Raw genomic sequence first — 11049 nt, 5'->3', positions numbered from 1 at the left:
AACAACCAAAACAGGAGTGTATGCCTGACTGCATGCTTAAAAAAACCCACTCTCAGTAGTACCACATGCAAAGACAATACACGAGTATATAATCTGCAATGGAGAAGGAATTTTATTTTTATCAAATACAACATTATTCCCACATGCAAAACACAGAGCCCAACAAGGACACACTTCTAAAATTTTAATGGATTCCTTGTAGCCAGTTGCCAAACTTATTTGCAACAGACCACGATTAATTGGTATAAATTCGAAGCAACCTGAATGGTAGACCTAGCTACCCGATGAAATTTGCATTCGAAAAAAATATATCGGAGACACATCTGCGTTAAAAAAACAATATATGACTATCTCATTTTGGTGTAAAAAACAAAATTGTTTCCATGTCAATTGAAAATGCTAAATGCACCAATTGAAAATATTATCCTAGGAGCTTCATGTTTTATTTTTTTATTATTAACTAGTGCATCTACGTGGACCAGGGTCTTCTTTTTTGTCTGTAATTATTTTTGACCTGAAGGCACCACCACCTATAAATACTAGGAATAGCGGTGTATATTATCACCCGAGATAATATAGAGTTTTATAAAAAATCTTTTGTATGAGAAAACAAAGAAATTATCGAACCCAAATTAAACCGTTACTCTCACGCAGCTCAACTGGGCAGTGCTTTGTGTTATATTATGTTGTGATCCAAATTCATATAAAAGAGATGCTAACTTCTGACGAGTAGACCGTCATTGGTAGGCTTAGGCCGAGAAGAGAGGATATTGGGAACGCCTCAGGTGGGGGTGGGGGTGCTTTGGCCCCTGCAGCACAGATCGCCATCCCTGCCCATATATAGATGTTGTAAGCTGGAGGCTAGGGTTTATCATATTATAAGATAACCCATGACGTGTTAAACACTTCCGATATAGTGAAGTTTCGCTGGCTGGCGTCCGTGGTTTTTTTCTCTCTTTATTACAAATGTTTTTTCACGTTAAAATCTTGTGTTCCATGCGTGTGTTCTTGTTTGTTCTTCATTATTTTGCTTGTCGCGTTTATAACAGTGTACACAACCATCCGGTCACGGGCCCAAATCTCTATGTCGGCACCTCAACTTTTTTTCTATTGGACCTTCTTTTCAAAGTTTAACTTAAAATTATCCAATTCTTGGGGGCAACAAGACTTCTGATTACCGGTGAAATCTTGGCCAAGGTGAAAAAAAAGGTAAGCTGGAATAACGTGTCATACATTGAAAATATGCCATTTTCATGCAAATTACATCGGGGCAAGACCACCTCATCAATGAACTCTAACAAGTAATCAGTTGGTCGGAGATATTAAGGTGACGTTAGGGTCTTTAGATGACGATGAAATTCAACAATTGTGATAGTCGACGAATGAAGTTATGTCAAGAGCACTGAAACTGTCTTAGTTTCCTGCTGGTATATATGGTGGATGAGGAGAAAGATTAAGAACAATGAATCTACACCAATACCAAGAAGAGCAGCTCTGAGTATCAAAGGCATTGTGGCAAATAATGCAAAGGTGAAAGGGCAAAGCAATAGTGGGAAGAGACATGGGTGGTGTAAACCACCGCCTGGAGTTCTAAAATTGAATGTTGATGCTTCTTACTTGGTGGATTCTGGAACAGGAGCTATAGGAGCAATTATTCGTGACTCCGGGGAAACTTTATTGCAGCTACCTGTGATTACATGGAGCATGCGATTGATGATTCAACTATGGAAGCTAAGGCATTACTTCAAGGGCTACAATTAGCTGAAGCTATAGGAGGGAACTCTATCATGGTTGAATCTGACTCAATTGAGGTTGTTGATGCTGTGAAAAATCCTTTTGGTTACAGAGGTACGGGAGCAGTTATCATCGACAATTGTCGAGAGTTATTTATGACTCTGGGCAAGGCAACTTTGAAGCACTGTCCGCGAGAAGCGAATGGAGCGGCGCATGAGCTGGCTCGCCAAGGTGCTCAATGGGGTTCAGCAGAGGCTTGGTTCGATAATCCTCCTAATTTTATTTTGCCTGTGCTTGTAAATGATCTGATTATTATCCAATAAAGTTGTCGAAAGTAGCAAAAAAAAGTTATGTCAAACTTGGCTTGGTGTGCGAGAATTCGTTATGTAAAACTGCGCTTGGAGTACCTCATGTGTTCACTGTTAAACTTGTGGCATCAGAGGGTGCTAGTGCTTAATAAAATCACAGCATCTCCACTACTTAAAAAGACTAAACATATTCCTTATTCTGCCAATACGTCAAACCCCTTCGTCCCTTCGTCGTTCTCTTTTGTCGCATTTCCTCGCGCGTTGTCGCGGCCGAATGGGCCAAGCCCAACAAATCCTCCATCTTCTTTCCTCTCACAAACCACGGAACCAACGCCACCGCCGCTTCCTAGGGTTAGGCTCTGCCGCCGTCGCCGCCCATCCACCGTCGCCGCCATGCCAGCCAGCCGAGCTGTAGCAGTAGACTGGACCAAGTCGACTCCACTATAGCCAAAGCGCCCTCCGCCCTCGTCCGCCTCCCTCACATCCCATCTCGCGCCCTCCACCCACGAGCCTGCTGCTCCGCCGGTGACGCTACGCCTCTAGCGCCCTCCACCTCCTCCTCTAGACCGGCGGGATGTCTACTCCCCTCCTCCAAGCAGGCTGCCCGTCCCGCTTATCGCCTCTCCGCCCAGGCGCCCGAGCCCCAGATCGAGGTCGACCTCGTCTCCGCCGTCCGTTCGCCACGCCTCAGCCCTCAAGTATTCCCTAACCGTTTTATTCTCCTTCACGTGTATGTGGTACTGGCGTGCTGATGTGTCCTGTGTGTATGTGCGAATGTGCGTTGGTGTGGTGCTACCTGCAGACTGTTGCAGATGAATCAATCTATTAGGATTTGGGCTGCTGCTTGCTAGCCCCGCTCGTGTATGTGCTACTAGGTTGCTGGTGCTAAGGTTGTAGTAACTACTGACATGCTAGGCTAATGAACAGTAGATGATATCTGTTGCTAGGTTGCTGCTTAGTTGATTTGCTAAACCTAAGATTTGCTTGCAATTTGTAGGTATTGTCAAGAAATGGACATTGATCCAGCTGGTATTCTTGCAATTGTAGCAAAATTATAACATATTATATAGTTTGTTCTCTGTTTGTACGCTTCCCAGCTCCTGTTTTTACAATTTTACCCTACACGCTTAAGCGGCGCTTAAGCTCGCCTAAGCTGTAGTTCCTCTAGGCTGAGCCTCACCGCTCGCTTAGCGCTCCGCGCTTTTTTGAACCTTGTTCATGTATAAGGTATGGAATAGTTCTGAATTGGTGCAGTGATTAATTCTTCATGTGCAGGAACTTGGAGAGATGATACCGGTGGACTCTACCTGCAAGGTGAGTGGCTTGATCCTTGATTAATCATCTTCTTAAATTTATATGGTTGTCAAATGTTTGTCCTATATTAATTGGTGATTTGTGTAGTTGGTGAAGTAGAAGACTTTGTTGTCGATAAAACAACTTAACCAAATGTAGCTGAGTCAGGCTGGAGTAGACATGTTTTAAGAAAATATATTTCTTGTAAAAGAATTATATCTTTTTTTATTGTAATTTCACATCCCAATTATGCCATTAATTATAAAAAATGCTATTAGTAGTTATATCTTTGTGCCTTACGGCAGTATGGATGTTCTACGTTTATTTTGTAGCAGATGTCTACACTTACACCGTTTAGCTAATTACTGTTCTATTCCGTTTCAAGCAGAAACAAGTTGCTCTATTATTTCAGTGTCAGCTAGCTGTTTTTTCCTTTCAATTCCTGCTATTCTTGCTTAACTAACAACCCTAAACTGCAGGTACCTATATTCTTCAGATGACTTGATACATTTTATGAAAAATGACCCTCTCGAAGCGCAACTATGTGCTCAGTTGATCGCCGTCATGCTCGATTGTGCGTTCTCTGTTAAAGGTAGGCCAGCAAACAAGATTGTAGTTGTGTTCATTTACTTGAATTTTTACAGTATGTGGGAAGCTGCCACCGTATTCCCACTTTATTCATCATCTATGGACACCTGTCTGCTTATACTATGAATAGTTTCATAATCTGCTTATACTATGAATAGTTTCATAATCATAGATATGCTTCCCATAAAAAAATCTTCATGGATGTTCCTGCCATTTTTTACGTATAAGTAATTTGAAAAGGATATTCCTTCCTACTATAGAAGTTATTTCTATGTGCCACTGATACATTTGTACCACAGCTGATCTATGAAGATCAATTAGTAGCGAAGCTGAATCTTGTTTGGATGCACTGGATTACTGCAGTTCAGTTTTGTCATGCATCAACTAGCCAAAACAGCGTTTCAGGTACTCACACCATCTTGGTGTGCTCAATCATGTAGTTCAGTTCAGTTTAGGTAAGCTCAATTTTATCACTACACAGGAGCAGTATCAGCTTAAGTTATTTAGGTGTATACATGGTAGGTTTGCTTGTTTTCCTTTTACAAAATCAACTTAATTGAGGCTAGGATTGTCCATGACCAGATGCGTGCAATGCTTGAGAAGTAACCAATAGACTAAAATCATTTCCATGGGATTTTGCAGTTTTACGAAAGCATGGTGTATAGAAATACCAAACTACATTTACTTAATACTTTAATAGCATGTTTATGTTTCTCTTATACTGATAAGCTGACATATATATGTGAGCAGTGGACACCACTCTATGCCCAGGTAACTATTTCTTCTCGTCAGCAGGTGTCACATGTTCGATGAAACGCCCAATAGCAGTGGTATATATTCATGAAGTTGCATATGATGGCATCAAACATGCATGGGACTAACTTCTTCACCAGGTTAGGACAAACTAATACCTAAGCACACTTAAGTCCTGAGTTGAGTTAGTTTTGGCAGAGTGTATGTGCTCTTGAGTCTCGACAGAATTATACAGATACTTAGATCAACAAGGACATTCACGAGCTGCCTGTCTCACCACGATGACATGATGTGGTCTCCATGGTGAGTATTGATAATATTTTACTTCGATTAGAAAAGGGGCTCAATCTTTATTTACAAAAAATTAGTGGTTGTACTAACATTTGTAAAATAGATGGTGCCACTAGGAATATACCATTCTAAAAAATGATCCTTTTGCTTTGCGGTTAATTTTCTAAGAACATTCGACCGTGGTTGTAAAGTAATTTGATCTGGGTGGGAGCCAAAAGATATTGCCTTCGATGATTGACAGTTTGATGTGAACAAGGATAATTAAGTTGAAATATCACAGCGTCTGGAACCTGTTAATTTATATTATATTCCAAAGTGATTTTAATCTCCGACTGCACTAACTGATATTAGAAGGGTCTTTGATGTCGAGCTAAAAGCGTTGTGGTGATTATGTGAGTATTTTTTTCCGGTTAGCATGCGTGGCACATTCTTCTTCTATTTTCAGTACTTATTACGATCAGGGGATTGTCCGTGTGTGTTTTATATATTATATTTACTTATATCTATACATGTGAGTAAATTGTCACTTCAAATGGTTGAAGTTAGGCCACTAGCTGGTGTGGTGCCATTTCTGTTGTATATCAACAATTACTCATTTTCTATGGCTTGCAGCTGCATTGTAATCTCATTAAGCCTCTAATAGACCAGTTCAAAGCACAATCAATGAGAGTTAAAGTTCTAACTGGTGCAAATTGATATGATACCTCTCCATATATTTTGTTTTTTCTGGTTTCATCACATTGGTTTTATGTTTGTTGGCTGCTTGCAGTTTTGTCATAGATTTTTTTTGCATATTGGTAGAGCGTGCGGACTCTTTCGAGTCTTTTACGTACTAGGGGTATCTGGATAAGTAAATGCTTCCAGATGACAAGATATTTCCAAATTTTGTAATGCAAAGTTCAAACATTTGGAATTCCCGGTTTAGTTTTTTAATCCATAATTAATACTTCCGATGTGAATTTGCTAACTCAATTGTAATTTTTTTCAGTCACTGACCAAAGGAAGCCCCGTGGATCAGGATTCTTGTCCTATTTCATTCCAATAAAAAGGTAACCAATACTGCATCCTCAACCATTTTCCTGGATTTCTACCTTAATCACCAGGCTCTCTTTGAATGAGATTTATGATACAAATGTTAATTAGGCTTGCTATTTGTACCTCATGGTTTTCCAAGACATTGTCAGTAATAATATGTAAAATAAGGCCCATCTTTATTCTCTCTCTAATGCCCCTTTCATGTGAAGTATTGAACATTCAATGATATGGAATTTTGGGAGCATCATGAATCATGACAAATGTTGCTTTTTTTTGTTTATCAACTCACACAATTTGGTTGGTCGTAGAACAGACAACATACTTGCACCAACACTGATTATACATGGAAGCTATATACAGCTGAGACCACCTCATGCTAAATTATGGAGATTAAAGTAAGTTTTTTTACCAAATAGAAGAGAAACCAACTAAAGTAAGCTCATATGCCTCTGCAAGCCTATGCATATTTACAATCACCTGTACGTCCATAGTTGAAGCTCCTCCCACTCCTCCACCCATAAGGTATAGCTTGAGTGTGGTGCAAGGACGTTGATGGACACCTCTTTGCTCTCCACCAGCTCACCAGAGTAGCACTCTGAAATCTCTTAGGCTCCCCAGCTTCATCTCCACTGACTTTGTGCCGTGCTCGACCTTGGCCCTCTCCGTCAGCTCATGTGCCTCCTTCACTCTCACCTAGAAGCATGGCTCCCGCGTCAGACTCGCGTGCTTGCTCCTCAACCCGTTTGCTGTGGTCGAGGTGTCGCCCATTCCAGTGAAGGCGCATCTCTCCTTCCACCACATATCAAACAGTTCATACATGCAGAGTGTATATGAACTCTGTGTGAACTCACATATCAAGTATCAACTATGATGGTGATGTTGCCCTTGTCTTATCTCGGAGCAGGCGGCGGGTCCAGCATCCAGCGGGGAGTGGCGGCGGCGGGTCTGGCGGGGAGCGACAGCGGGTCTGGCGGGGAATCCTCGCTCGGGTGCACACACACATCAATGGGATGATACGAACCGCCGGCTCGTTTTTTTTTCTTTCCTTTTTTACGAGTCTATCAAAACGTTATCCTTTGGGGTGGCATTTTGCTGTAAATAGAATCAACCAAAGGGGCATCTTAGTGTAACGATTCGATTCAGAGGGGAGAAGCTCGGGAAACTCCCAGAATCAGCTCGCGACCAGTTTTTACATATACACAAGAATTGGGCTTCTAGGTGAAAATAAGCTAGGTAGAAGCTCGAGATTTCTTTTGGGCTTCATCGGTACACCACCTCGAAGCTGTCCTATAAGGTAAAAAAATGGCCCTTAATATCATACCGAAAAGAATTTTGGTGACAATTTACATCCTAATGCTTGATCTCTTTACTTCCTACTATTAGAACTATAGAAAAACACTTTGTAGCCTACTATTTCATGTTTACAGCTACCTCTTTGATATCTTTTAATTGACTCAAATTTAGTATAAATTCGAGTCAATTAAAAAAGACAGGAGGGAATACATGCGTGAATGTTTTTGCAATTGCGACAATGTCTAGGCTAAGAAAATTTTGCAATTCGTGTAAGTGACACGTGATATGGCAAATATGCAAAGTGCAAAAACAACGTGTGGCAAATATGCAGCCCCCGTCAAATAACATGTGTCTTTATCTGAATATTACATTATATTAAATGTGTGTCGTAAAAGGAATCGAGGACATGACATGTATCGTCTGAATGTTCTATTATATTAAATATGTGGCGGAAAAAGAAGAGTAACCACAATGCTGTCTTGGTATTGCGTTCAGTATTATCATGCTGCAGTAATTATGATATCTTTTATTTGTTTTAAATTTTTAGAATAAGTTATAAATAATATATGTGTAGAGAAATAAAATTTGAGTACCCGTAGTAACGCACGGGCATTTGTACTAGTTTGATAAAAAAGACTCAAGTATTTCCAAGCTAGCGATCAATTTTGGATCAAGCCACATCTAAAAGATGTCTGGAGGGTAAAACCTCCTTCACAGTGACAACTGTACTAGTCATGAATGTTTGGAACTCAAAGGAGCATTTTCCAGCCAAGTATCCTCCAGGAATTGTACTAGAGAGTCATTATAATGGTGAAGGTCTCAAACTTATATATTGATTGCTTCACTTTCATCAAACTGGTCTAGATGTTTGGGGGTTTGTACATCCACTACCCCAATCAAGTGAGCTAGACTAACTTTTCCAAGTTATGCCCACACTAGTAGAAAAAGGGGCAACCGTCTAACCCTTTAGTACCGGTTCCCTTACGAACCGGTATTAAAGGGGTCATTTGTACCGGTTCGGGCGCTCAGGTGGGCGAGGAGCTTTCGTACCGGTTCGTTAGGGGCTTTCGTACCGGTTTCTGGTAGTGAAAATTAGTTTGTACTGTTAGACTTTCCACAAATCCGTACCAATTGTTAGATCATTTTACCGAAATCCAGGACTTCGGATGTATCTCTACTACTTAAAAAGACTAAACTGGTTCCTTATTCTGCCATCCACCGATACGTCAAACTTTGGTCATCCCGCATACGGCGCCCCCTTCGATGGTTCCGCCCCGCACGGGCCAACTGGACCAGGCGTCCAGGCCCATCACAACGCAATACACATCCCGTCGCCTCCTTCCCGAGAAATCCTCATCCCGTCGCCTCCCTCTCGTCGCCCTCCGCTCCGCCGCGCCCTCGCCGCCGTCGTCCGTCGACAGCCACCACGTCCTCGCTCGCGTCGCCTGCTCCGACGCTCGCTCGACAGCCTACTTCCTTCCCCTCGCCTCTCCGCCTTCCATCATCCGCACAATCATAACCCAACGAGGAGGAAAGGGATCCCCTTTTCTGCCGGCTCGGGCGGCGGTGCTCCGCCGCTCCTCTTCCTTTCATATGACTACGGCCTGTGTCGCCGCGCCGCTCTCCCGTGGGCACCAGAGTCGCCGCTTGGAGGAGGGTCGGGCCGTCCTAGGCCCCCAGATGTGGTCGCCGGGAGGAAAAGCGGTGCACCTCCCGACGCCCGCGACGCCACAAGTCCGTGATGGCACAGCCCACGGCTGGGTGTTCGACATCGACGAGACGCTGCTCTCGAACCTCGCCTATTACGTGCAGCACGGATAAGGGTAATTTCAAACCCTCGATTTTGGAAATTACAGCGAAGGAACCTTGATTCGTGAATTAAGGTTGGCCGCGCGCGTGTGTCGTTCGAGTTGAGATGGCCTGCAGGCTAGAATTGTCCGACCACTGTGAGTTTAAGAAGGGAGTGAGAGGAGGGAAGCGCTCCACTTCTCATCAGAACATTAGCCTTAATTTGTTTTGCTCCAACATCTCAGAGTGGCTTATGTGAACTTGTTCTGACGGAAGTAGCTTTTCCAATCTATTGGTCATTGTAATTTGTTTTGCCTAAATCTATTGCTGCTATTTTTGAGTCTACTATTTTTTTGTTCTTTGTGTAGACTCCTAGACGGTGATTCAGGCATCGACCTTCATCTCACCGGAAAAGAAGTGGTGGCAGCCAATTGACACGCTAAAACAATGATCATCCACTTGACCCGTTTTTTGTATTTTGAGTGGCTGCAAATAGTCTATATTTCTTTTCCTTGCAACGTTTTGTATTCATATATCGGTTCATAGAGTGGTGCATTCGTTCATGTTAGTTTAGACTAATTGATGTAGCTCATCTTATCTGCAGGCAATATATTCGTGAGAGAAGCTGGAATTCCTTTGTGATGATGAAACGAACTTCTCAGATTCAGTTTCTCTAGCTTTCTTCACCAACATAAAAAGCCTTAAGCACTGTGAATTGCGATTATAGTTTGTTGTACATGGGATTGCGGGGTTTTTCTAGACATTATATCTTCTTAATTTATACCAATTTGATAATGGAGAGGGATTACTTCTTGCTGGTAAATTGGATTGGCTGTTTTTGGATGGATCTAATCTTGATAGCACTTCCTGTGATGAATCTAGGTAATTATTCTTCAAGTTGTTCATTTTCTTCCCGGTCATGTATGAATCAAGCTTTTCTTGTGTGTTCACAGTAGTTTTGTGGGGTGGAAGAAAATAATGTATACTTATTCTCAGTTACCTCTTGAACACATGCTTACTTAACATTTGCTTACTTACTATGTCATGAGTTCTATTTCCAATAACATGAATGAGACATGCATTTTTTTACACCTGTCAGAGGTTGACCAATTCTTGTGTATCCTCTTTCTCTTGCAAGTAACAAAAGCTTGTTTGATAGGACTGTGCATTCCTGAGAAAGAACTTCCGGTTTAGGGACCTATCGATTTAGTGTTGGCTCCATTCTTATTTCTATAGACCATCCTTGCCGTTGTCTTGTCCGCGCCGCCTGCAGCACGACCATCTCCCTATGTCGTCACGCCCAGATGTACCGCCGTCCCCGTCAATTTGCATTCATCTGGGCCAGGAGGACGTGGACTGCCCTTCTGATGACCCACAAGTATAGGGGGTGTATCGTAGTATCTTCGATAAGTAAGAATGTCGATCCCAACGAGGAGCAGAAGGTGTTGACAAGCAGTTTCGATGAAGGATTCACTGTAAATGCTCACAGACAAGTATTCAGGGGGTTTTGATGTAACAGTTGAATAAAGTACGAGTAAGTAAAGTGCGAGAGTAACAATTGCAGCGAGTGGCCCAATCCTTTTTAGCACAAAGGACAAGCCGGTTTGTTTACTTATAATGACCAAACGTTCTCGAGGACACACGGGATTTTAGTCTAGTGCTTTCGCTACATACGGCTAAATAATCTTCATTGTTATGATAAGTGTTGTGTGGGTGAACCTATGCTAATGTACCGCCCTTCCTAGGACTAATACATACTTGTGATTATACCCCTTGCAAGCATCCGCAATTACAAGAAAGTAATTAAGAATAAATCTAACCACAGCCTTAAACTCTGAGATCCTGCGATCCCTCCTGCATCGATATACCAACGGGGGTTTAGGTTTCTGTCACTCCGGCAACCCCGCAATTAGAAAACGAATACAAGATGCATTCCCCTAGGCCCATAAATGGTGAAGTGTCATGT

The 11049-nt window shown here is 42.2% G+C and overlaps 1 long non-coding RNA gene across 2 annotated transcripts; it reads left to right on the top strand.

Moving 5' to 3' along the window:
* The first annotated feature begins 2316 nt into the window (after window positions 1-2316).
* LOC127300468 (uncharacterized) lies at window positions 2317-10448 on the top strand. 2 transcript variants are annotated; one of them, XR_011745194.1, is made up of 9 exons: window positions 2317-2740; window positions 3318-3356; window positions 3815-3927; window positions 4223-4328; window positions 4719-4816; window positions 4912-4979; window positions 5956-6016; window positions 9452-9965; window positions 10320-10448. It is a non-coding gene; the product is annotated as an uncharacterized lncRNA (long non-coding RNA). The 2 variants fall into 2 exon arrangements; XR_007851272.2 differs by lacking the exons at window positions 2317-2740; window positions 3318-3356; window positions 3815-3927; ... (2 more) ...; window positions 4912-4979; window positions 5956-6016 and adding an exon at window positions 8586-9118.
* The last annotated feature ends 601 nt before the right edge of the window (window positions 10449-11049 follow it).

Source organism: Lolium perenne, chromosome 5, assembly GCF_019359855.2.
Source record: "Lolium perenne isolate Kyuss_39 chromosome 5, Kyuss_2.0, whole genome shotgun sequence".
In the NCBI taxonomy this organism is placed as follows: Eukaryota; Viridiplantae; Streptophyta; class Magnoliopsida; order Poales; family Poaceae; genus Lolium; species Lolium perenne.
Note: the sequence above shows the minus strand (reverse complement) of the source record. Positions and strands in the feature narration are given on the sequence as shown.